General features: G+C 36.6%; 1 protein-coding gene and 1 long non-coding RNA gene across 5 annotated transcripts in view; one reads left to right on the top strand and one right to left on the bottom strand.

Annotated features, from left to right (window-relative positions):
* The window catches only part of LOC114017257 (uncharacterized), a 58622-nt gene extending 57644 nt beyond the window's left edge, over positions 1-978 (bottom strand). For all 3 annotated transcript variants that reach the window (XR_003562195.2, XR_003562196.2, XR_003562194.2), the window contains exon 1: positions 566-978. This is a non-coding gene — a long non-coding RNA (uncharacterized LOC114017257). The remainder of the gene's footprint in view (positions 1-565) is intronic.
* The window catches only part of AKAP6 (A-kinase anchoring protein 6), a 287337-nt gene that overhangs the window by 24886 nt on the left and 237770 nt on the right, over positions 1-24681 (top strand). The gene's annotated exons all lie outside the window — the stretch shown is intronic.

The raw sequence follows: 24681 nt of genomic DNA on the forward strand, positions 1-24681 counted from the left end.
TAAGAGATCATGCATTTTTGAAGGCATGCTGTGCACAAAATTTACCAGTTATGCAAAGTCATACGTTTTCTCCTTAAAGATTTACAGCAAACAGACCAGCGTGATGCTGGTTTTGCATGCATTTGAATGTACATATGAGAAGTTTTGTCAAAACTACGTTAGTCAATCTTCTGTTAATCTAAACAAACAGATTTGTCTGTGTATTTTTACTTGGAAAGAAACAACTTGGCATCTTTTAATGTGCTTTATGTGATCAAACATTAAGTTAATGAACGGAAAATATTTGCATAGATGGCTCTTTTCTCCTTTTCCTTTCTTTGTGATATACCCTGTCGCTTTTATCACTTGTATAATTCTTTTATGCAGTAACAAGGTGCACTGCAGCGAATGCTCCATTCTGACACGCTGTGGCCTCTTGCTCAGCCTGTATTTCTGTTTCTTCCATTAATTAAAAAAATAATTATTATTTTTTAAAAAGTATATTTATTTATATATATATATATATATTTTCTTTTTAAGACAGCATTCATAAACACGGAAATATGAGGAACACAAAAATTCTTACCTGGTCTTCGCAGCTGGGTTACAAGACTGAGGACCAACATCACATATTATTACTTCTGGGACTTGTACTTGCAGGAAAGAACTTCCAGCCGTTTCCTCCCTGCTCCCTGCAGACTCCTGCCTGCAGGCAGTGTGTCCCTGAGTTAGTGAGGGTCAAGGTAGAGCAGTTAAAGCTACTTTTCTATGCGATTGTGATCTCTTTTCCTTCTCCCTGTGAAATCCTAATCTCTCCCCAACATCAGCTCCTAGGGTTCTTTATCTGCAGATTGAGACAGCTGACAGCTGGGTTTTTATCCTTATCAGAAGGGAGCTTTCTGAACAATGTCTGGCCCGGTTTCCAGGTTGCCTGCTATTACTATTTCCTTTACAGATTTTCTGCAAAAAGTGAGTGTCACCTTTGCTTCCATGGTGCTCTAGCCCATGCAGAGTATCTTGTATATACTTACTATCAAAGGACAGCAGTTTAGTTTATATCAGAGTGTTACTGCTGCAGGTTACAGCTGAGGCTGCAGGGCAATCTGGAGAGGTAGCAAGCCAGGCTATTGTCGCAGTTTCTTATTTTTTGATATAAAAGAGCTATATTATTTTGCCTTAAGCCTCCTAGAAACATCACTCGATTTTAAAATCGAGTGGTTGTGGGTTTGTTTTTTTTTTCTTTCCTGTTTTTATTTATGGGACCATTATGATTCTATTCAGAAAGAAAGATCTTTTTCTGCTACTGAAAAACATCTGCATGGTACACTACTTGCTTCTGTTTAGCCTTTCAGCTATTGCATTTTACTGGTGTTTAAGAAAGAATAAAAAAGGAGTAAATATTAGCAGACAGTCTATACTGGTGTATATCCCTCTTGTTAACAATAAGTCCCCAGGAAGATATGTATAGTTATGGTACTTATGCAGGATTAATGAGTAGTTAAGCAAGAAATCCTGACTGAATAAAGATTTCAAAAATGGACCCTTTTACAGGGTCAGAGAACAGGCCAAAGAAAGCAGTGCTTCAGGTCAGGAAGGCTGTTGTGATTTCAACAGTGCCCCAGATGCTGTCTGTATTATTTGCTGTATGAGAGCTTAGAATGTATTAATGTCTCTAAACTTTTTGGTACTGCTCTATTTTGGTTTTCCTTCTGCACTTCACATCCAATGGCATTCTTGAATGAGCATTTAAATATGAACTGGGATGTTGATCCCAAGTAGTGTAGAACATAGGTAGCATGAAACTAAAAAGTTGAAAAGAAACTGTCAAAACAGCAGGAGGTTAAAATACAAAACAGAAAAAAAAAATATATATATAAAGACATTTAGATATGATTTTGTCACAACAGGAGTTCCTGAAATAACTACATAAACAGAGGCTTGCAGGTAAGGACACAAACCTTAGTCTGATTTTAAAAAACATAAATAAAATACCGCATGTCCTGCCCCTCTTGTCCCCTTGCTCATGAATCTACTTTATACTGCAACATAAACTTTAACTCTTTGAGATGATATGGGTGATGAGATAAACCGCAAAATAACATGTGAGTGATGGAGCTGGCAGCTGACAGAACTCACCTGTCAATATGAATTTAGTCTGACCTCTGACTTTCTAATACAATGTCTAATATCTAAAAGTAACTTCTAAAGTAATGTATTGACTTTCAAATTTTTTTGCAATTCTTTCTTTCTGTGCAGTATGCCAGTGAACTTTTGAATGAAAGTTAAATTATTTCTCATTATTGCCCTTGCTTGTTTTACTCAGATTGTAGTACGCATGCAAACTGAATTTCTGTTTTCTCTAGTTCATGTTATCATATAAGAGTACATTGATTCATTGGATTTTTTTAATAGCTAGAAATGGTTGGTTTGCAAAACTGAACAAAAGTAGACCTTTGTCATCTTTTTTTCTGCTTCACGTGTTGTGGCTAATAATTCATATAGCAATGTTTGCTCTGGAACTGTAATGTTTGGTTAAGGGAAATCTCATTTGGTGAACTGTGGTCTAATACATAAAAATACTTTGGCATATAAATGTCACCTACACTTTTAAAAATAAATTTTTTTTAACCTTAATCTCATAAACTCTACAAATAAAATTTGAGTGCAGGTCAAAATTAGCGAATGGATTTTGAAGATAATGAAGTTCAGTCTTCAGATCTCTGTTTGTCTTTTTTGGAAGACAGGGAACAGTGATATGCTCAAACACCCGGCTGAAATTACTTACATTATTTCAAATATTCTGTAGTTCCATCTTTCAATCTACATCGTTGTTCCAACCAGGAGCAAGCAAACAAGGATGTGATGTTCAAAACCAGGGTGGTAGTTTGGCTCTTACAAGTATGGAAATCTCATGCAAATGCCTGTTCTCGACAATGTGAACAAATGCCATCGTTGGTAATACTTCCTGGGATAGAGGAAGAACCTGAGTGTTAATATCAGGTTTTAAAATGAAAAAAATTATAGAGGTAAAAAATAATGCAGCTCTTTAGGTTCTATTGTGTTCTACAGTATTAGAACCTTCTTTGGATCAAGTACAACATAAAATGAAAATCTATTTGAGAAGTGACTTGTTCCAAACTTCTATGATGGTTTGTGCACATGAAGTCTGTACTGTACTATATGTTTTTCCTGATTGTGTTTATCATTAGATACAGCTATTGTTATACCGGAAAAGGGACAATAACAATTAAGTTATAATATAGATGCCTTATATATTTAAGTTATATAGAAGTTTTATATAAAATGCCTTAAATTTATGAAGGCAAAGACATATATTAGTAGTCTAGCAGAAGGATGAAAGACAAGCTTTTGCTGTAAATCAAGGTATGGGACTGTGGAAATACTGGAAAAGGTCATGACTGGGGTAGAAAGAGTAAAGGGAGGCAAAGAGAACAGTGACCTGGACACAAGAACAAACACACCTATGAACATATACGCATTATACAAGTGTACATACATCTAGATGAATACATGAAAAGAGTCAGTCTAATTCATGTTGTTAGTATATAATACTAAGTAGCTTATGCTCATCCTATTCAAGTGACTTTTCTATCAGTCTCATCTTCAGATATGTTATGTAGAACTACAGCTTGCCAGTTTACAAATTACTATTTTGGGAGCATCTAGTTTTATATATTGATTTTGCGAAATTAACTTGATATATATACACTGCATTACAAATCGAACTTATATACAGTGGGTAAGGTACCTACCATATGATATCCTAAAGAATGGAGCTTGTACAGATGAAAACAGAAAATGGTTAGTTTTTAGTACATGAAGTATCAATCTATCTATAGTGAGATTTATGCTAATATGGGAAGTACCAACTTCGAATTAGTGCTTCGCTGATTTCCTTTCCAGAGAAACTTTTTAGGAATAACACTCCAGAGAAGAATTCATAGATATCTATAGATACCTGAGGTGTACACAGATGAGCAGGAATTACTTGCCCATCTGGATTTTACAGTTTTGGTGACACTTTTTTTTTTTTTTTTTAAATAAATATAGAAGTGAATTTTCAAGGCTGTTTGCAATATTTTTCTTAGAGGAGGTATGTTTTTATTAATCATTGCTTTACTAACAAGCCACATATGCAGACAGGAACTATATGCTGAAATATTTAATAAAGACATATTTTAAGCAAAACATTGCAATGGAGGAAAAAGCTGTGATTAATAGGTTTTTGGCCTTAAGGGCAGTTCTTAGTTGAACACAGTAAAAATGGTTGCATTGTGCTAAAGAGGTATAATACATCATGAACTTTAAAATGTGCAAATGAGGTGATAAAGACAACTTGTGCTAATGGCCCATAACATCATGATGTAATAAAAGTGATAGCTGAACAGCTGACAACTGTGGTTATAAAGGACCTTCAAAGAAAATGATACTAATGCTGTAGAAAAACCTAGCAAATCTGTAATGACATTTCAAAGTAATGTGGCAAATTTAGGGTTTTGAAAGCAGAGTCTGCAGTAGACATGCAATCTCAGCTATCAGAGTCTGCACAGATGGAAGTGTGGAGTGCACCTCTGGAGTTAGGGAAGCCAGGTATGGGGTAACGGCAGGGTTACATACTCCTTGCCAGGTAGCTGTCCTCACTGGCATCATTGTAGCTGGGGGTTTCAGCTTTGTACATAATAATATCAGACTACAGAACACCCACAATGCCCTTATCAGCCCACCTGCTGCCCAGCCCATGGACTATCCCATGTTTGTATGGCATATGACGTAGACAAATAATTAATTTTTCCTAATTTGGACTGGAGAAGGGTTTTGTGAAATGCAGTGTAACAGAACCTGGTTGTTCTGTCTAGAGATAGAGGAGAAATTTCTCTCTTTGTTGTTGTGTCCTAGAGGAAATGCTGTAGCAGGATTTCCAGCAGGGGAGCAACCTGTGACCAGCTGTCCACTGGCTTCCCTGTGTCACCTTCCCTCCTAAAAGGACGTTGAACTTGGGGCCACAGCTTTTGTGACTTGTTAAGCAACTGACAGCATGGTCCCTGAGAGCACTTGAGACATCATGTATCAGTTCACAAGATTGTGAAGTATATGCGTGCAGCCAACTGTATCACTGGCAAAAACTCAGTTGCATGTTAAGGCCCAGGTATGCACACCCAGGTGTGTGGCAGGAGTGCCTGGGGAAGGCTGCAGCTCGCTTCCCTCAGGAGGGTGAGCAGCTCTGCTGTGAACAACTGCTGACAACATGAGATGCTAAACTTTTGAGTTTGGAATGCAAAATGCATCAGGACTGTTTATACCTGCTGCAAACAGTTACCCACCGACAGCTCCATATCACATATTATACAAACAAAAGCTGTGGTAATGGCAACTGATATAAAGTCTTACTGTTTATCCATGCCAATGTTCTCTTGCTTGGTGTCAGCTCAGATCTTGTAGGTATACCCAATATCTTTTTCTCCAAGGCACGGTCATGGTTTTTTCTTCCAAGGCTATGAGTCATGCTTTGTTATTCTTTTGCTCTGAAGCTCAACGGAAAGGATCCAGTGTGCATTTCGGGGAGTGCAGAAGTGAAGGTATAAATCTCTCATCTGAAAGGGGTTAAACTGAGTCTACAGTATATATGATGGTTGTGGTTTTGACAACATGGCATGTCAGAGCAGTTCTACAGGAACTACAGGCAGACTTGCTGTTCCTAGAATCATATTTATATAAACAAGTCTGCAGCTCTTCAAAGATGGAACAGTTCTGTGAGTCAGTGAATTTTCAGTTGCTTCAATGTCGAATGAAAAACTGGTCTAGCAGAATGAAACCATGAGTAATATAGACTGCCTCTATATACAAGATTGCTGTAATTACAGAATGTATTGCAATGCCTTTGAAATTATTATGATTGCTAAGTACAGAACTTTCAGAGTCTGTTCAGGAATGTTATGAATTAAACAGGAGCCTTCCATAAGCACATCCTATATATATATCTATATATATGAATAGAAAATAGGATATACATTAAGTATAATTGTAGTTTTATTATTATTATGGAATGTGGTTGAGGGTATGTTCTGTAAAGTTCAATGCAAATTATTCTCCTCTCCTTTTGTAGACCTGTTTCTTCACTCTTAAAGAGGTGAAAAGAAATGGAAGAAGAGGTCTGCTTCTCTCCTTCTGTCAGGCTGTGTTTGCAGGGGATGTAATATACAAACCAACTATTCCTGACTGACTGTACACTTTTGGAAGCAGAGCTATTCTGTGCAATTTGTAATAAACACCTCTTTTTGAAACTTATTTTTAGTGTCAGAAGCTTATATTACCAATATGTTGAATCAAACCAGCATGATACACTGAGTAATATAGTCTAAATGAAGGCACCCAGAATAGGCTGAGTTATCAATCATGCTATTTCAGCTCTGCTTCAGGAAGGGAGTATTTAAAGGCTACGCTGAAGATGTTATTTTCATTGCCTGTTTTCTGCAGTGCTGGAAAAAATAGTGGTGGACAGTTTACTGGACTAATTTATTTACTGGGTTCAAAGAAAATTCTTAATCCAAATCTATTTTTTAATTGGATATGGCCACACTGAATTTTCTAACTGTAGAAATATGGAAAGATACTGAGAAAGAAAACTATAAGCCATAAATACTAAAAAGTCTTTTCAGTGTAAATCTTCTTTAATTTCAATCTCTCTTCCCTTCAGAAATTATTTGAAATGCAACTTTGATAGAAAAGAAAATATTTCAGAAATGCTAGTAGATGGTAAAATCCATTATTTACAAAACAACATGTGTTTATTAATGAATCTCTTCACTTGGTGGGGGGAGAAGGGTTATAGCACTGAAATAGAGTTAGGTATTCAGAACAATAATGGCAGTAAACCAATAATTCTTTAAGGCATGATCAGAAGGAGTCAGATACTTATTTTTCTGATGGTTTAGCAGTCTTTAGCGTTGTGAAATGTAGTACAGCCTAAGGGTATGAATACTGACTACAGAAATCCTTATTTCTGTTCCAGCAGTCTTTTCTGACAATTTTCTTTCCTGAACAGTTTCTAGGTTTTAAAGTTGCTGAATCTTCGCATGTGTTTGGGCCAAATAACTTCCATTTGGCCAACTGTTACCTTCCTTTCTGGATTAACAACAGGCAAAGAATCCACCTTTTTTTCCTCAGCAGTTTGATTATCATGATTAATTGCCCTTATTGCTGGAGACATCTTTCATAATTTGAACTTGTCTGGCTTCAACTTTCACACCTGAATTTTCCTCTGCTTTTTAATAAGAAACATATTCTTCTTTGGAGTTTCATGTGTTCTCCATGTTAAATGTCCATCAGTTTTCCTGTTGATACATTAAACATAAAGCTATTTATGCCTTCGAATTTTAACATTCTTTCTATTATTGTTTCAATGACTTTTGCCATACACTTTCTGGTTTTTCAACATTTTTTTTTTAAATGTGTATACCACGCCTCCACACAGCATTCCATTCTCACTATTACTTATGTTCAGAGGTAGTGCTAGTTTTTTCCTCCTGTTTTGCTCCAAAAACCGTATTAACTCAGGTGATCACAGCATAATGTATAGCACTCATTTTCAGTTTGCCCTTAACAATCCTTAATTTCTTTCCCAAGTCAGAATTCTCCCATATGTTAGTTACTGACTTCATTCCTTGATCTTTGGTGTGCAACTCAGCATTTGCTTAGATTAAAATGTGTTTTATTTATTGGGCTAGTGTTCAAAAAAGCATGATCTTAGCCACCAGTGGGGCTCCTCTGGAAAAGCAGGGGAGGTTTCTTGCTGTAACAGGCTTGGACCAGTCATTCTTAGGTTTCCAGTAGTCTGCCTAGCTGCAAACATTATGAGTAGTGTTTTTATATTTGCCTCTAGATTACTGGTGGAAACGTCAAAAAGCATTTGGCCTCTCTAATCCCTGTGGAATCTCACTCAAAACAGCCTTGTTTGATTGGCCACCAAATGCTTCTTTCCAAGATCCCTCAGCTTGCCACCAGCTTCTTAAGTCTTTTTGATATATACTTTATTTCTATTGAAAAAACCCTATGTGCTTTATCAGTGTTTACCTCTCCTCACTGTTAGGATGACTTTGGGGTTAACAGGCCCTCAACTCTTGTCACGGAAACTCTGCCTATGTGCCTGAATAGAAGCAATCAGCTCAGAAAGTGGATAGGTTGTTATGGGAAAACTTGCATTATTTGAGCTTGTTCCTTCTTTCCCCACTGGAGAAATGTATTTCCTATCCCCAAGCCTGTTTTACTTGTGTCTTTTAAAGATGACTACATTTGTTCAACCAGAAAGGAATTCAGGGAAGCAGAGCGATGGCAAAGACTGTCACTGTGTGTTACTCTGAAGAGCCACTGTTTCAGTTAATTTTAAAGTTAATATTCTGTACTGTCCTTTACCTCTGTTCTCTGGTAGTTTCTGTTCTGGTTTCTGTTCTGACTGAAGCTGTTTGGTAACATCAGGATAAACTGGGGTCATTAGTGTTACAGAAGAGAATGCTAATTGCTACTGTGCTATGTTAATGCAAAAAGATGCTTTCACAAAGATAGATACTTGAAACAAGATATGCATTAAAACTCCTACAGGGAGCAATAGCAAATGCCAAAGTTCACCTCTTCCTTTGGCACTGCTACATCCTTCTGATTGTTTAATGTCTATTTCTATTTAAAGAATGAAGATTAGGTGATGTTCATATAGCAGTGTTCATGCAGATACTCCTACACACTACAATAAAGTTCTAATAGTTCATTACATCTTTGTATTTCATTATGTGTTTCTGTTGCACAGTGTTGTATAAACTATCCAAGTGGATTATTCCAGATTTCGGAATATTCAGTGAGAATATTCCCTTGAAAAGAATTGCATGTCTTGCGTGTCTTGGCATTTAGAATTACTTTTTGATATATGGGATGAGACTCCACAGCGTTGTATGACAGTTTCTTACTGATGAAGTAGTAAGCTGAAACTTGGGGCATTTTCGTATGGTAACTATTCAATTGCATTCAGTTTATGTTGTTATTTAATTAAGGAAAAACCAGGATGTAGTGAACCCAAACAGTGTGATGTCAACATAATATTTGTAATTAAAATAATTTCAAAAGTACTCTTGTAATTTACCAGTTGGAAGTTCTCATTCTCAAATACTTTTGCGTTCTCCTTTCTGCCTTGTGTTTTTAACAGCAGCAGAATTAGTTCCCTCACTTCTCTTGAACATTCTTTCTTTCCACTGATGACTCACTTTCTTCCCAGGATCAGCATGTAACTCATCTGGAAGCTTTTGCTATTCAAGGAAAAGGTACTGAAGGCATCATGAAAATGGTCTTGACAGTATATTCAACAGCTTTGTAATGCAAAGGAAATCTTCTGAAGTTTATTTCAAAATGTATTACTCAATTTCCAACACATTCTACTGTACTCTTCATCTTTTTGAACAATATTTCAGACTGAATTTAGTTGAAAATTTAGGTTTTTTTCTGTGTTCATTTTGGCCTTTAATATATAGTATATGCAATCGGGTATGCAATACTACAAACATAGTAACGCATCTGTTTTGAAGAGGCAGAAAATCCCTTAACAAAAAATGAAAGCAATGATAGAGAATAAGAAATTCAAGATTGACAGCTGAAATATGACCAAATTTCTCTAAAGTGAGCTTGTCCATTAGGGCAGAATATTTCATTGTTACAAATACAGTATTTCAGAGAAATATGTCTTCCTCGTAGACTGCTGAAAAAAATAATCCTCCAAAGTTTTGATGAAGAAGATTTCCAGGTGGACATACAATTTACAAGGAAGATTCTCATTTGTCCTGAGTAGAAAGAGACTCAGGATAAAATCCAGGACATAATGCTGTGGGGCCCTAGAGTGTGATTCAGTTAGGGCATGTACTTTGAACAGAATTAGTGGCCAAAGGTAGACGAGCAGATGAAAACATGCTTTAATGAGAATTGTTAGGGAGATGATGTGGGCCAACCATAAAATGGACTGTTTGGTTTTGATTCAGTTGGCAATAGGGATATGAGATGCCCCAGAGCAGTTCTAGCTCAAAGCTTTTTGCTTGGGGGGATCTCAGCAGGCAAGGGCACGGTACTTGCTCTCCTGGCATGTAACGCTGCTTCTGGCGAGTTGTGCAAGGCTTGATTCTGGCACGTGTGCCATTCATACTTGGTGTGAGAAAGGAAATATAATTGCAACATGGATTGTAAAGGTCTGGTGGAGTGGGACTGTCTCCAAGGTTAGAGCTGCACCATCCTAGAATATTCTGCCTGGCTTCCAGCTGGAAGTTTACAGTTTTCCCATAGCTCCTGTATCATAGCTACTAGCCCACGCAAGTATCTTAAATATTGAAAGGGTATAGTCCTAGGTGCTGGTGTTTGAACAAATGAGTTGAGGTCTTCCATATCTAGGTAGGGAAAATGGTTGCAACTTAAGAATTATTGGATATGAGGTTGTTTTGTAGGCGAGTTTGAGAAGAAATGGTGATAAACTAATTTTAGGAGTGAGATATTAATTCAAATAGGAATGAGCATCACAACAAAGGAAGGGTTAGAAAGCTCTTTAGTCATAGATGTTTAATGGGACTGCAAACCGTCTAATCAAATTGTTGATGTCACTGTTGCAAGCATAGGAATGCTTGAGCTTGTGTGAAATCACATGGAGAATTTTCAAATTAATTACAAACAAAATAAGTTTATGTATGTGGGTTGAAACTTTACACATCTGGTATGCTTTCTAAATATGGTAGTTTATTGCTATGAAAATTAACTGATTCCCTTTCGAATTAAAAACTCTTTGTGAAATGACTGTTAGAGCCTCTTCTGAGACTCACTCATGTTTTTACTCATTTTTCTCATGCTCAATGACTGACCCATTTTTCAGTTACTTACTGTCATACTCTTAGAGACCTTCCTTTTATCTAGCAAGCAACTCTAGAAAAATTTCTCACTGAGTTACTGAACAGGAGGTTATAACTACTTTTTAGTTAGGTATATTTTTATAGCCTATATAAAACAATGTTAAACAAACTAGCATGTGATACCATTATTCACCTGCATTTTAGTATCAAGTGTCATTTCCCCCTCAAGGATCATAACAGTATTACATTATATGCTCTTCAAAGGAACTAGGAGAGGAAAAAAATGCAGGATCATGGAATGGCTGAAAATGACAGAGCAGTGAACATGAGCGAATTACAGTATCAAGAAAATCTAGAAATGATAGTGCAGTTCTGGTACTTTCTTGGTACTACAAAGAAGGAAACATCTCAATTTCCTTGTAACAAACTTGTAAAAGGCCTGTGCGAGTTTTACTACCGTGGATTTTTATTAGTTTTTGTATAAAGCAATATATACTATACTCACTTAGTTCAGTCCCCCCCAATCAGTTCCATTATAAGTGAGTGGGATTGTTTTCAGAAATTCTTTAGAAGGTCAAGCACAAACACAGAATGATTTGTGTAATAAATCTAGTGATTAGCCTTTTTGAGGGTATTGGATCATTGTGGGTATACCTGTGGCTACAGAAAATGTGAGATGACATTCTCAAAAATACCCAATATGGGTCTAATTCTGCTCACTTGACAGTAAAATCTTTTGAGTATAAAAGGCAGCAATAAGGCTAGTGCTGCCTTAAGCTATAAAGTGCTGCCTTTATTTATAAAAATGCTTTGACACAACCAAGATCTTAGGCACATAACCAGATGTTCACACATTACTTTAGCTGGACAATTTACAAAATTCAGTTAAGCACAGGATTTGGTATTTCTCTAGAATGGTTTTGATGTAGACCAAAGTTCTCAGTAAGCCAGATAAAGAAAATTATGAAAATATTGAGGGGAAATGAACATGAAGAAAAGCTTGAGTCAAGAGTTGTTAAAATTATAAAGACTCAAAAATACTAATCTGAACACAGATGTGATCATACCTATGGGGAAAACACTTTGCGTTCAGTTTAGATGCAGGTATGCTGTTTTTATGGGGGCTGTGCACTAATACATTTCGAGACTGGATCTAAGCGTGAGCCCATGTAACGAAATGGAAGAGACAAGAATCCTTTTTCCTCCAATTTCATTCTCCAGTTCTTGGTAAATGTACAGCTTTTCCTGTGGTTTCACTTGTTACACTTATTGCAAGACTGTGATAGTATAGTTAATTTTAAAATGCATTGTATATGCATTTTTGGTCAAAAACTATCATTAATATTGAACTTGCAATTTACAAGCACAAATAAATACACATATAAATATAAATTTATAGGTCATAAATGAAATTAGTATTATTCTATCATAAATTTAGGTAATTTTTATTTCTTTGAAATCCTAGCTATTTTCTCATAATGAAGATTTTAGCAAATTTCATCAGCAACCTTTCTCTGTTGTAACCAAATATAACATCTTGTATAAGAATATTAAATGTGCTTAATAGCTATACTTTCCTCCTTTTAAAGCACTTCCCACAAATAATCTCTGAAGAACTGCATGCCATAAACGTACATTTGAAAAACCTACTTTGAATCTTCACACAGACTTTATGTAACATTCATGATATTACCATGTTTTAGCATATCCAGAACTGTTGATTGATGCATGGTAGGTATTAATAGTCTTATACTAACTGAAAAGGAAGCAACAATAATGTCGCCCTGATAAATATTTGAATATGGCAATCAAAACGGAATGTAATACTTTTGGAATTTTGCTTCCAAGATTACATCCAGGAAAGAATAAGTCCAGTTAACAAAGTAGATATAATTTGTGATATGAACACAAGGGCATTCATACTCCCAGTTTAGTTCAGATTGCTAAATGCAGTAAAAAGAAAAAAGTCTTATTATAGGCAAGAAGGAGAGTTAAGGTTGGAAGAGCTGTGCCAGGTCTTTGTATTTACTCTGTTTTTTTCATAGCTTCATGTTACTTCTTAGGCAAGTGATAAGGGATCATTTTCTCCAAGAAAAGAACCCTGGAAACAGTTGCTGCTCAGCAAATATGTCTTTCATTTTAATTATGTAATGGGAGTGAAACTGGGTTGCCCTTCATAATTAAGGTGTCTCTACTTAAAGTGTACCACTATGTCTCATTGTTACTAAAGAATATACTGATGCTATCTGGAGGGAGGATGGCAAGTCCTACATTCAGACTGGCTGTTACTTTGCTTTCCCCTTTTTTTCACAGCAAGTTATTTTTTACTACCTTTAATGCTTAAAATTCCCAGACATAATTAGGCTCTGTTTTGTTACTTCTGGTGCATACTGAAAAGTTATTGGCCTGAGGAGCGTGCTTATCAAAGGATGGAAACAGAAGCACAGGGAGGTGATTTGCTTATTCAACAAATGCAGAATCAGTAGAGGAGTGAAGGTGTCTGACATAGCTTACTCTTTGTCTACATAATGGAGAATGTAAATGACAGCACTGGAGAGGAGGAAAGTATTTTCCTTGTTACTAAAAGCCCTACGTTCCTATGATATGTTCCATAACATAGTATGCTTTTTATCCTCCTGAAAATGTTTATCAGTGAATGAAAGAACAGACTGCGGAGATACAAATATCTGATTACACTGTCCATTATAAATTACTATTCTAATTTTATAGGAGTTTTTAAGCTGTCATAGGATAGCATAGTTTTCATTCCACAAAGAAGGATCTGTAATCCTTGTAAAATCAATTTTTCTGAACATAAAGGACAAACAGATCCATTCATCCATGACACAGTTTTCCTTTTGCTTTGCAAAATAAATTTAAGACAGAAGCATCTGTTCCTGTTTAAAATATCATCAAGGAGTGTAGTTACCAATTAGAAGAGGAGCGATGCAGAAAACATGCATGTCATCTTAATTGTATCAGATTTTGGCAACTGCAAAGAAAATTACCTTCCCAGCTGACTGTTCATCTCTCCCTCCCTCTTAGCTTTCCACTGATTTTGAGATTTTTCTGGAAAAATGTTATCACTTGTGGCAGGCTCTATAAATAGCATATAATTCCACAGCTGCTGGGAACACAGACATTTCCAGCCTTTTCCACTGTTTCTGCTGGTAGCTTTCTGGCGGCTGGAATATCTCTGTCATTTTCTATTACTAGACTCTAGAATAACTGAAGCTCATTACAGTCTTTTCTGAATTTATGAGGTAGACCACTTATCTTCTTTCTTTTCTGTCCTGGAGCCCTGGTATCTGACCTAAAACAGGTAAATCTCAGGGACTTGTGAAGTGGCTGCCTTCCAAATTTGTTTCAGCTTCTTGTTTGAACTTCCACTTCTCCTTACTGCTAAATCAGTCAATTATTTGTCTCAGACACTGATTTCCCAAACAGCAAAATGAATTTTCATGGGCAATGCAGAAAGAAAAACAACATAACCAGAATGCAGCTTAAGTAGGCCACAACTTCTGAATGAAACACACCTGGGAACTCTCCAGAGATAACTTACTGATTGCAGATTGTTTCCTCACTGCTTCTTAGCTCAAGCAGTTAGCCAGTGCTTGATGTCTTGGTTGTTTCTGTTTGGAGGGGACCTAGTCATAAAACTGAAATTACTTCATTGAAGCAGTTTTTATTAAACCAGGCTTAAATACAGACTTAAAACACATTCCTGCATGCATATAATTCATAGCTGTATGTTTACCCAGCTTTCTGAACAAATTCTGCCTAGCTATATAGTTTGCTTTTGCTGAGTTAAGAAAGACAGACATATGATGAAGATATGTTTGACTTGTAGCAATATGTTCAAAACAATGATGCAAGTGTATTTTTTGAAGTAGGTACTATTCCATCATAATAAACATTCAAATTTTGTATAAACTATCATACAGAGTAAGAAAATCTAGATTAAAACCGTGAAGAATAATGCTGCAATTGTCCAGACAATTGGTCTTCTGGGTCAATGACTGTTTTCCTGTTCTGCCTATTTATACTCTTCCTTTTTCACATACCGTACGTGTATTTGGTAGCAAGATGAAAAAGTCTCAGAACCGTAAATAACCTGTAATTATATACACTGACTTAAAATTTAACCAAAGAAAAATTCTAGTTCATATCAGCATTTCAGTTCTTCAGAATGTATTACGATCCTACTGTTTCTGTAGGTGCTTGGTCTAAAATTTAGACTGCATAGCAAATTTAATGGATCTCCTGTGTACTGTTTTATGGCATCTCTATTAATTCATATTATTGAATTGTTCAGTACAATTCTGAAAATAATAAGAAAATTATCCGAGTTGTACAGATTTACCAAAAGTGTACACCATATATGTGCAGAGAACAAGGGTTTGCAGCTTGTTTATTCATAAAATGTGCTGGTGCGAACGTTTTACCGCCTGCTGGTGGCAGCAGACAGGGTAAGATCCATCGTTCTCAAGCTACTCTTATGAATCAAATTATATTTTAAGATCATATTTGGACAAGTGTAATTATTTCTGGCTCTGGAAAATGAAAATATAAATCCCTGGTCACATTTCTATCAGAATTCTCTGTGCTTGAAAGCATTCAGAGAAGTCTTGGAGCATAGTGCTACATGTACCTTTTATATTAGAAGAAAAAATAATAAGCCCAAATGAACAACCATAACTGTCTGTATGTTCTCATTGTACGAAATGAGTGTAGCCCAGTCATAATGGGGCAGACAAAAAGACAACACTCTCTGAGTTACTGGGGTCCAAGAATCTGAACCAGAAACATCCATAACTGTTTATTCCCATGTACAAGTAGCTTTCATAGCTGGAGACTGCCATCCCTCTCTTCTGTGCCAGCCCACAGACAACTGTGGAAAAAAAAGTTGCAATCTACTGTGCAGATGGTCTAGTTCTGTGATATATGTTCTTTCAGTGCATGTTGGCCAGCTTTGGGGTGGTCTTTTTGGAGTATTGTAAGGTGATATCTGCACCATCATAATCTGTTGGGTCTCACTGAAAAAAGTCTGTGTTTGGGTGACTCTTTGGTCATTATCATAGAACCACTCCTGCAAGAGTCAAAATCACTGGGAAAGGCAGGAAGAAAGAGAAAAAGCATCCAGAGTAAGTAGGACTTCTGTTCAGAGTCCTTGTTCCCTATAGTGGAACTTCAAACTTTAGATCTTTAACTTTTCCTTTCCTTGCTGAGCCAGAGTCCAACTCCCACACAGACAGTGTTGATGCTTAAGCCATATTTTCCAGAATTCCTGGGCCATTTCTTAAGTACAGTCTCAATAACATGTGGTCCACCTTATATAGCCTTAGAATATAGGCAGTGCCTCCCGTGATAACAAAATGCCATATATAAACAATGAAAACATCCTTATAATTTTATAGATGATGCTGAATAGTACTGATTTCCCCTTCTTCTTGCCTTTAGGAAGTAAAGAGTTCTGTCCCTCTTAACAATTTGTAATTACAGGTATAGTTCAGCTTTAAAACAACATTTGTACTCATACCTATGTGCAATTTGGGGGATTGGAAAGTATCTTACTACTTCATTGTGTGGGACTTTGAGAAGTATGTCTTGCAAGATTAAAAGAGGAATATTTTTTTCTCCTAAAGTTGTTCTGATTGGCAGGAAGCATCAACATATTGCTTTTCATGAACTGTGGCACAATGGCTGAGTTTTCCTTTGCTCTACAGTAAAGGTGAATTGTTAATTGTAGAAAATATGTTAATAAACTGCTTGAGCTATACGAGTGAAAACTCCTGCCTATTCCTTTCTTGTTTGATGATATTCTGTTCTTTGTGGTGGTATGCTCTGAAGTCTGGATATTTTGTCATGTGGATGTTGAATAAAAGAGTACCGTCAAGCAGGACACTGAATGTTTATATTTTACTAAACATCCGTTCTGGTATTACCCTCTTGCTGATTTTTTCCAATATAATTGTTGTGCCACAATTTCTTCCTGCAGTCGTTCTGTTACTGTTGCCTGCAGTTTCAGGCAAGCTAAGCCTCTTCAGTGCACTGGGGGCAAAGGGCCTCATTTTGCCCTGGCGTACCATTAAGGTGCCATGGTTAAATGTGGTCAAGGTAGTGCAAGCTCTAATGTTGATATAGATCAGGGGTCCTCAAACTACAGCCCGCGGGCCAGCTACGGCCCCCCAGGGTCCTCAATCCAGCCCCCGGTATTTACAGACACCCCCCCCCCCCACACACACACCCCCCGCCAGGGGTTGGGGGTGAAACCAAACAGCCGCAGATGACTGCCTGGCACTGCATCCGTGCGCCGGGCCCCTGCTTAAAAAGTTTGAGGACCCCTGATATAGATGAACATAGTTATACCCTGTTAATTCTGCTTGCATCTTTTCCTCTTGTTTCACACCAGATAAGCTGTATTTTAGATGGAATTTCCTATTACTCTGATTACTTGCTTTTTTGAGTCTATTCCCTAGCATCTTTTTGTCTTGCACCCATATGTAAGCTTCTCACTTTCTTGTAGCTCCCACTGACCTTTTTTTTATTTCTTATATCTCCAGCCTGTAGTCCTTGCATTTTTGCTTTATCTGCTTCTTTTCAAAACACTGTCTGCTTTCTTTTATTTCCTGGTCAAATGTTTAGCTCTTGGAATTTAGAAGTCACTTCAAAACCAAGTTTGTGTTCTTTTATCACTGATCCTTCCAAGATATATGTGTTCTTCAAGGACTGAGCTTCCTTGGAAGAGTCTTGTGCAAAAATCTGTAGTATTCCTGTGAAGCATTTCATAGCCTTTTCAAGACAGTATCTGTCCAGATTAGAAAAAAAACTTACCAGAAGTACTTTTTTCATGAGTGCAGTCAGACTACAAGAGTTTGAGTTTGCCCTTAACAATATAAATAGCTTAGGTATTGATGTGTACCTACATAAAGGGGATAAAAGGGCAGGTTGGTTTTTTAATTTCTTTCTTTTGTTCATTCATTCTTTATTTTTGTTTTTTTTTTGTTTTAATTTTTTTTTGTTGTTGTTTTTGTTTTCCTAGTTGTATTCTTCTGTTGTACAAGATTGTCCTAGGTGGACAAAGGTGCTTCCTTCCTGTTTTTTTATTTTTTTTTCCTCAGGGATTGTGCTTTGAACAACCCGTGTCAGAACTATAGTTTCTCTCCCAGAGCATGTATGATAGCTAATATCTGTACAAAGCTACCCAAAGCATCAGTGTTAACGCTGAACTACTAATATTATAAATATTATGTTAATATCGCTAGTTAAAGTTTTGAAGCAATCATTTTGTACCCTAAAGTTTGAGAACCATCAACATTTGGATTCCTCTTCTAGCTTAACTTAATTTTGTTGAATCTGATCAAGTTTATGGTAAAAAAACCCATATTTTTTGATGTGAGGATTTTTCTATCTCAGAATCAATTAACCTTCAGTTAAAAACATCCTTTCCCAGCTGCCAAGTAAACACCGAATTAAAGATGCAAATGTGAACTAGGGTTCTGTGAATGATTTGGTAAGATATTTTCAGGTAGCTACAATTAAATCAGGTTTAAAAATATAATTTAGACCTTAAGTTTTGTCCTGAAGTTGAAATGAGGAAGTTCCCTTTAATGCACAACTGGAAAAAAATTAGCATTGCAAACCAAGTGAACTTCCATCTAGTTCAGCAGCAGCAGCAGCTCCTAGGGAGCTACCAAGCTAGCTGTGTTTAGAGAGAATTAACAGTCATCTTGCTTGGAGCTGGAAAAGGTTGGTCCTTACGTAGTGCACCACTTGCTTGGTCGAGCCCTTCAAGAAAGTGACGCAGACAGATACGAAATGAAATGTCATGTCTGTAAACTGTTTTGGTTTAGGAAGTGGAAATAATCTGTTTGGGATTTTGGTGGCAGATAACTTCTTGAGAAAACTTCCCAGTGACTGAAGAGTTTAAGATCGTGTCTGCACAAATGCGTACAAACAATTATGGATTCTTCCTGCTCATTCACCTGACTGGACATGGGTCAGATTTGGTAGGCAAAGACCTGTGGTAGTATATTCATGAGTGAATAAGCAGATCCTCTGTGAAACAGTTCTGAATGTTCTCACCTAAGTCTCACAGCCTCTGTGCATACTTAAAAACCATTTTAGATCCAGATTAGTATTCAGCCAAACCTAATCTCGATTTTGCTGTCTTCCAATTTAAAAGACGTTTCATATTATGTGTTTGGAGAAAAATTTTGGAACAAGGGGCTGCCCTCTTGCTAGAATAATTATTTTGCATCCTTCACCATCTGACTTTTGTAGCTGGTGAAGGGAAAAAATTATGTTATGACTGCAAATGCTTTGGTCAGTAGAAAGGCCACTAGAATGACAAAAATGGCCTTATCTAGGGAGATTATAAAAAAATCCTCAAAACATAAACCAAAAACCAGCAACCAACCCCTCACAGGTATGTTGAAGAATCAGCATATGAAAGTTACAGCTATGTATGACTTCTATGTACTGCTGACATTCTGGAGTGAAAATTAGGAGAATAAAAGCTTATGGTGGTGTAGGGTAATTAGCTAATAAAGGATGCTGAAGTGAATTAATATGAAGCAGCTGATTTGTCTTTGTCTGTGTTAATGCTAATCTCTTTGCACCACATCATCTCTCAGTCACTGTTTCTTACTGCAGTGCAAACCTGCACCAAGTCAGAAATGGCCAGGGAACACAACTACTCAGCCCAATATGATTGAGTCTTTGAATACACTCCTCTACCTCTACAAATCTAGCACTACACAATTGTTTTCAATGTCTGTACATGTTGTAGTGTAAATTTTTTTCTGATGTACCTCATAATGGTTGTCTAACAGGATCCTTTCCAGCTATTCCCCCTGTTTTTCATAATGATATGACCCGGGAGTGTGTAAATTTTATGCACTGTTTCAGGCAAGACTTCAGTATACATCACAGTGTTTAGGTTTTTACATAAGCATGTATGGCATATTTTCTTTAGCAGAGAATCACTCCATTCTCTCCGTGGTGACTTTCTAGGGTCAGTATGACAGTTCCAATACTCAATTAATTTCAGAGGAATAGTTGGGGGTTTTGGCTGGTTGTTGTTGTTGTTCTGCGCCCCCCCCCCCCCCCCCCCCCCCCCCCCGGCTGTTGGTTTTGGGGTTTTGGGGGCTTTTTTGTATGTGTTGTTTGTTTTTTGGCTGGTTAGTTGGGTTTTTTTAGGATAATTGCAGTTAACGCTGGACTAGAACTACTGGATATATTTTTGAATAAACTTGGTTCTTGTGTAAAGGCACAGTTGGTACATCTTGAGATGTGAACTCTCTCTCTGAAAAAGAACTGTTTTGCTTCCAGTACTAATCCCTGATGAATTGTAGGGCCATAATACTGTACAGTTTCCATAGTTTATGAAATTCCTGGACTTGACAGTACAGGTGAAAAATGTTGATACAATGAGTGTACTGGATTTATGCCCAAAGCTTTTATTCATACAGATTATCATACTTGTGACTTTGTAGATATACTGAAATTAGTTTAGATCAGGGACTTTGCGTTTATTGAAGCAGTTGAAGACACTGAATAAACCAAGGGCTTAAAGAGAGGTGAGTTCAGGACTGCTGTTTGAAATTTTCAGTTATGTTTTCTTTAAAAGGAAGCTGTTTGCAGGTCAAGGTTTTGTGCTGAGTTGTTCCTGAAAGGAATACCTGAAAAAGTGGTCCTGCTTGGATCTTCCAGGTCTCTTTAGGAGAATTGCGCACAAAACCCACAACAAGTAGAATGGCTGAAGCACCCTTTTAGGTATATATTATGCGGTTTGGCAAATGACTGAGACTGTGAGGAATTGTCTACCACTTTAATGTCCTTTGGACAAAAAGCACATAGGAAATATAATGACCGCTTCCATTGATAAGAGGTTGGGGTTCTTTTGCAGAACAAAGAGGCCCAGGTTGTGAAAGAAAGCAACATTTAAAGTTTCTGGACAGCGTGGTCTTAAAGTGTTTTTTTTATGACCTCCACCCTATCCTCCTAACTCAACTCTTTTCAAGGCTGCAAGTCTCAACCTGCTCAGTTTTGATCTGAACAGAGGTGGTTACTTATTCCTGTTTGTCCTTCAAGCTGTCTTTTTTGAAGGCTTTTTTGCCTTTTCCATCTCCCTGTATTTCCTTTGTGATGAGGGGGCCAAAATTGCACATAATATGCTGGATGTGTACCATAGATTTATATTGTGATGTAATGATATATTTTTTTCTGTTTTATTTCCTATTCCTTTGGTAAATGTTCCTAACATTTGATTTTCTTTTTGACTGCTATTGTGTATTAAGCCAATTATTTTTATGGACCTTTGATAGTTTTCCTTCCAAGACGTTGCTCTTGAGTAGTAACATTCATCTTGGAGACCATTCTATAAATGCAATTAAGACTTTTGTTTTTTCTCATACACATAACTTCAAATTTGCTCATAGTGAGTTTAATCCAATACTGTATTGTTCATTTTTTCAGCCTTGTAAGGTCCTGCATTTACTCAGAGTTTGAATTTGTCCCAAATATTTCAATACCTTCTGCAGACATTTTAATTTGATTATTCACCCATTTGTCAGGTCATTTAAGTTTATTGAGAAGCAGTGTCTAGCAGAGGTTTCTGTGAAATTCTGTTTGTGATCTCTGTTTGTCTCCATTCATTCTCCATTCCACTGTCTAATTCTTGCTACTGTTTCCGGCTTTTACTCAATTATTTGTCTATTCAAGGACCTTTCTCCTTATCCTATGGCTATTTAGATTCCTTTAGCTTTTGGCATTGCGTCTTGTCCAAAGGGTTTTTTTGATCTGTTTGGAAAACTCCAGTAGTGTGGTTTTTCAAAAGCAGTGGAGTCTCTTCCTCTAAAAAATGGTACATTTTCAGGTTTTGCCTCATTCTGCTACAGTTTCTACTAATTTTCCTGGTATAAACATCACGTGGAAAGGTTCCCCAGAACCTTTCTTTAAAAACTGTTTTCCTAAGAACTGAAGAAGTTGCAAATGAAAGATTATGCACACCACAATCAGCAATTTGCCTATTTCATCCTTGGCTTCTCATAGATTGCTTGACTATATAATGCCTAGACCTTGTGGTCTGTGTGTTTCATAGTCTCTCCTACTATGCCACCAATTTCAGACAGATCTTTTGCTAAATCCTCCAGTAGAATTTCCACTTGCCCTGATTTTCCACAATAATTTCCAGTTTCTAGCTAAACACTTGCCTTTTAAGTTCTACATTGCCCCTCATCTTCTATTAGAAAGAGAAACAGCAGATACCAAAGAACATGTTCGGTCATTGCAGTGTCTTAAATCCTGATTTATAGACATAATCAGGAACTCAAACATTCATGGTGGGATTTCCACAGTTAATTATTAGTCGCCTGGCTTTGCTACCATTAAAGCCTTGGGGGTAGACTTTTAAATGGTCTTTAAGTCAGTCACATTAAAAATTTTAATCATGATTGGATCTATGTTCAGGCTTAATATTGTCATTACTATGCAAGGCTCTTTGGTCCACATCATGCAGGAGTTCAGGCATCATTGTATTTCCTCTCAGATGTACCTTCTAGGAGTCTAGAGACATCAAATAGGAGGCCCAGCAGTGCTAAATTATTTTTTTTTCTCTTCCTGTCCAATTTGTTCAGATTTGTAGCTGTAATAATAGTATAATTGTAAAGGAGATATTTTTTAAATATATGAATGATACGAAGAGAAAAACCTAAACTGGCTCTCTTATAATTCAGTTCTTTGAAAGCTTTTTTAAATTATTGTATTTCTTAAATTATGTAGGAAATCAGCAACAGAATCAGTGCAGCATGGATAGTGTTAATATGTTATTTAATTCAAGTTGCTCTATATATAGTTACTCACATGATGTATTTCATTTTTTTTTGTGTACTGACAGTTTATCTTTGCATAGATGCAGTACAGTGCATTTTCAAGGAAAGATATAATGAGCCTTAAAACTTGGCAGAGAATTTCTGAGACTATTGAAATGGAAAAGATATTGAAGTATGACTTGGCTGTGTGGGATATTAATTTTCATTGTATCTGTTTAAGAAACCTCAACATCAATGAATGCGTTAAATTGATGTTAAAATTTACGTCATTAGATTTCAAAGTCAGCAAGCAGACATAATTATTTAATGATGGAGTTTCTCTGGGGTTTTGGGGCCATTTTGGAGAATGAAATGAATTGTTTACTTGACAGACAGGTGGCTGTATAGTGCTTATAGCTGATTTTAACAATATGTGACAGTAAGAAAAATTAGAGCTCATTAACATTCACTCGACCCAGTGTCTGCACCACTGATCAATGCTTGGGCTACTGTATGGCTTAAAATGCTTAATGAATCTTTGTTTGACAGGAACCAACTGCTGCTGGAGGAAAATGTGGATGATCTGATAGCTGGCAGGGTGAATATGGCCTGCAATTTATAAACAAGGGAAATGTGAATAACTGGGGAGCAGAATGAGTGAGAGAAGTCTGTCAAGGCTTGTGGCAATTGATGAACTATGTTATGGTTGACACACACACTCTACGATTTGCATAAAAGCGTTAGCATCTGACTGAGCAGAAAACCAGGGGAAAGCGAGATTGCCTATGTGATTAGTGGAAGGTAATCAGCCATCTGTTAGGCATAATGCACTTACCAAAGATGAAGATAGAAAGCATATGTGTGCATGTGCTTACACAGGATCTCTCACCTTTATACAAGCATCCATGAAAATATAGAACTGTATACAAAGAAATAACACATGGCAAAAAATACCCTCAATTAATCTGTTTTTTTCTCCCACCAGAAAGAGTACAAGCTTACAGCTGTGTTGTACAGTTCATAAATGAGTCCTTTCAGCAGATTGCAACAGTAGCTTCAGAAGTGACAGAAAGAAGTAATTTGAAAATTTGAAAAAATAATGGCATCATATCTCTCACTCTGTGATGATGAAAACAAGGCTATGCTCTAAAATATTCAGAGATGAACTTTGATCAGGACACTTGAAAATGTTTTTTCAGCTGTTCACCTGCAAATTTAAAATACTCTAGTTTATACAGCTATTCCAGGTACAGAAATGATTTGGTTTAGAAGAAAGCTAGTCTGACTTAACATTGCTTGCCAACCTAAAACTGTCATTGATGCTACCAGGATTTTGTGATGTAGAAAACAAGGCTGAGCTTAGTTTTTCATGTTTATAAAGAACTTTAGTGGTGCTAGAGGTCCTGCTTAGAAGGAAATTAATCACTTTACCTCTTTTCAAGAATTATTTTTGCATAGTAGTGTAAAAAGAGCAACTCTAAAATATTTATTCAGTTTTAATATGTGTTCTAACACTTATTGTAGTGGTTTACAACTCACTACCTGTACATCTTGCAAAATCTGCAAAAGAAAAATACTCTAGAAATATAACAAATTATAAGGCCAGCATTTAAAATCAGTCAGTTAAAATACCAAATACCACAATATATGACCCAAAGTATTGTTTAACTTGATCATCCATTCATATCTTTTTTAGTGAATGTTTTAATGCACTAGATGACAGCTTGTTACATGGAATATTGTTCTTAAATACACTTTTTCAAATGTCAAATTAAAACTGGCTTTGCTGAAATTTTCATATGTCGCTGCTGGTATGTTATGCAAATAGTGGAACTGCTGAAGAAGGACTTCCATGCCCCATCTTGCTGTTTCCACCTTTCATGTGTCAGTACAAAAGTAATATCCTAAATATTGGGGGGGAAAGGGTAGAGCTAAAGGACAATACATGCAAGTGTCTATACAAGAATGGGGTAGAGAGCAGCTAATTTAGTCATCTTCAGTAG

This window comes from Falco cherrug, chromosome 7 (assembly GCF_023634085.1).
Source record: "Falco cherrug isolate bFalChe1 chromosome 7, bFalChe1.pri, whole genome shotgun sequence".
Classification (NCBI taxonomy): domain Eukaryota; kingdom Metazoa; phylum Chordata; class Aves; order Falconiformes; family Falconidae; genus Falco; species Falco cherrug.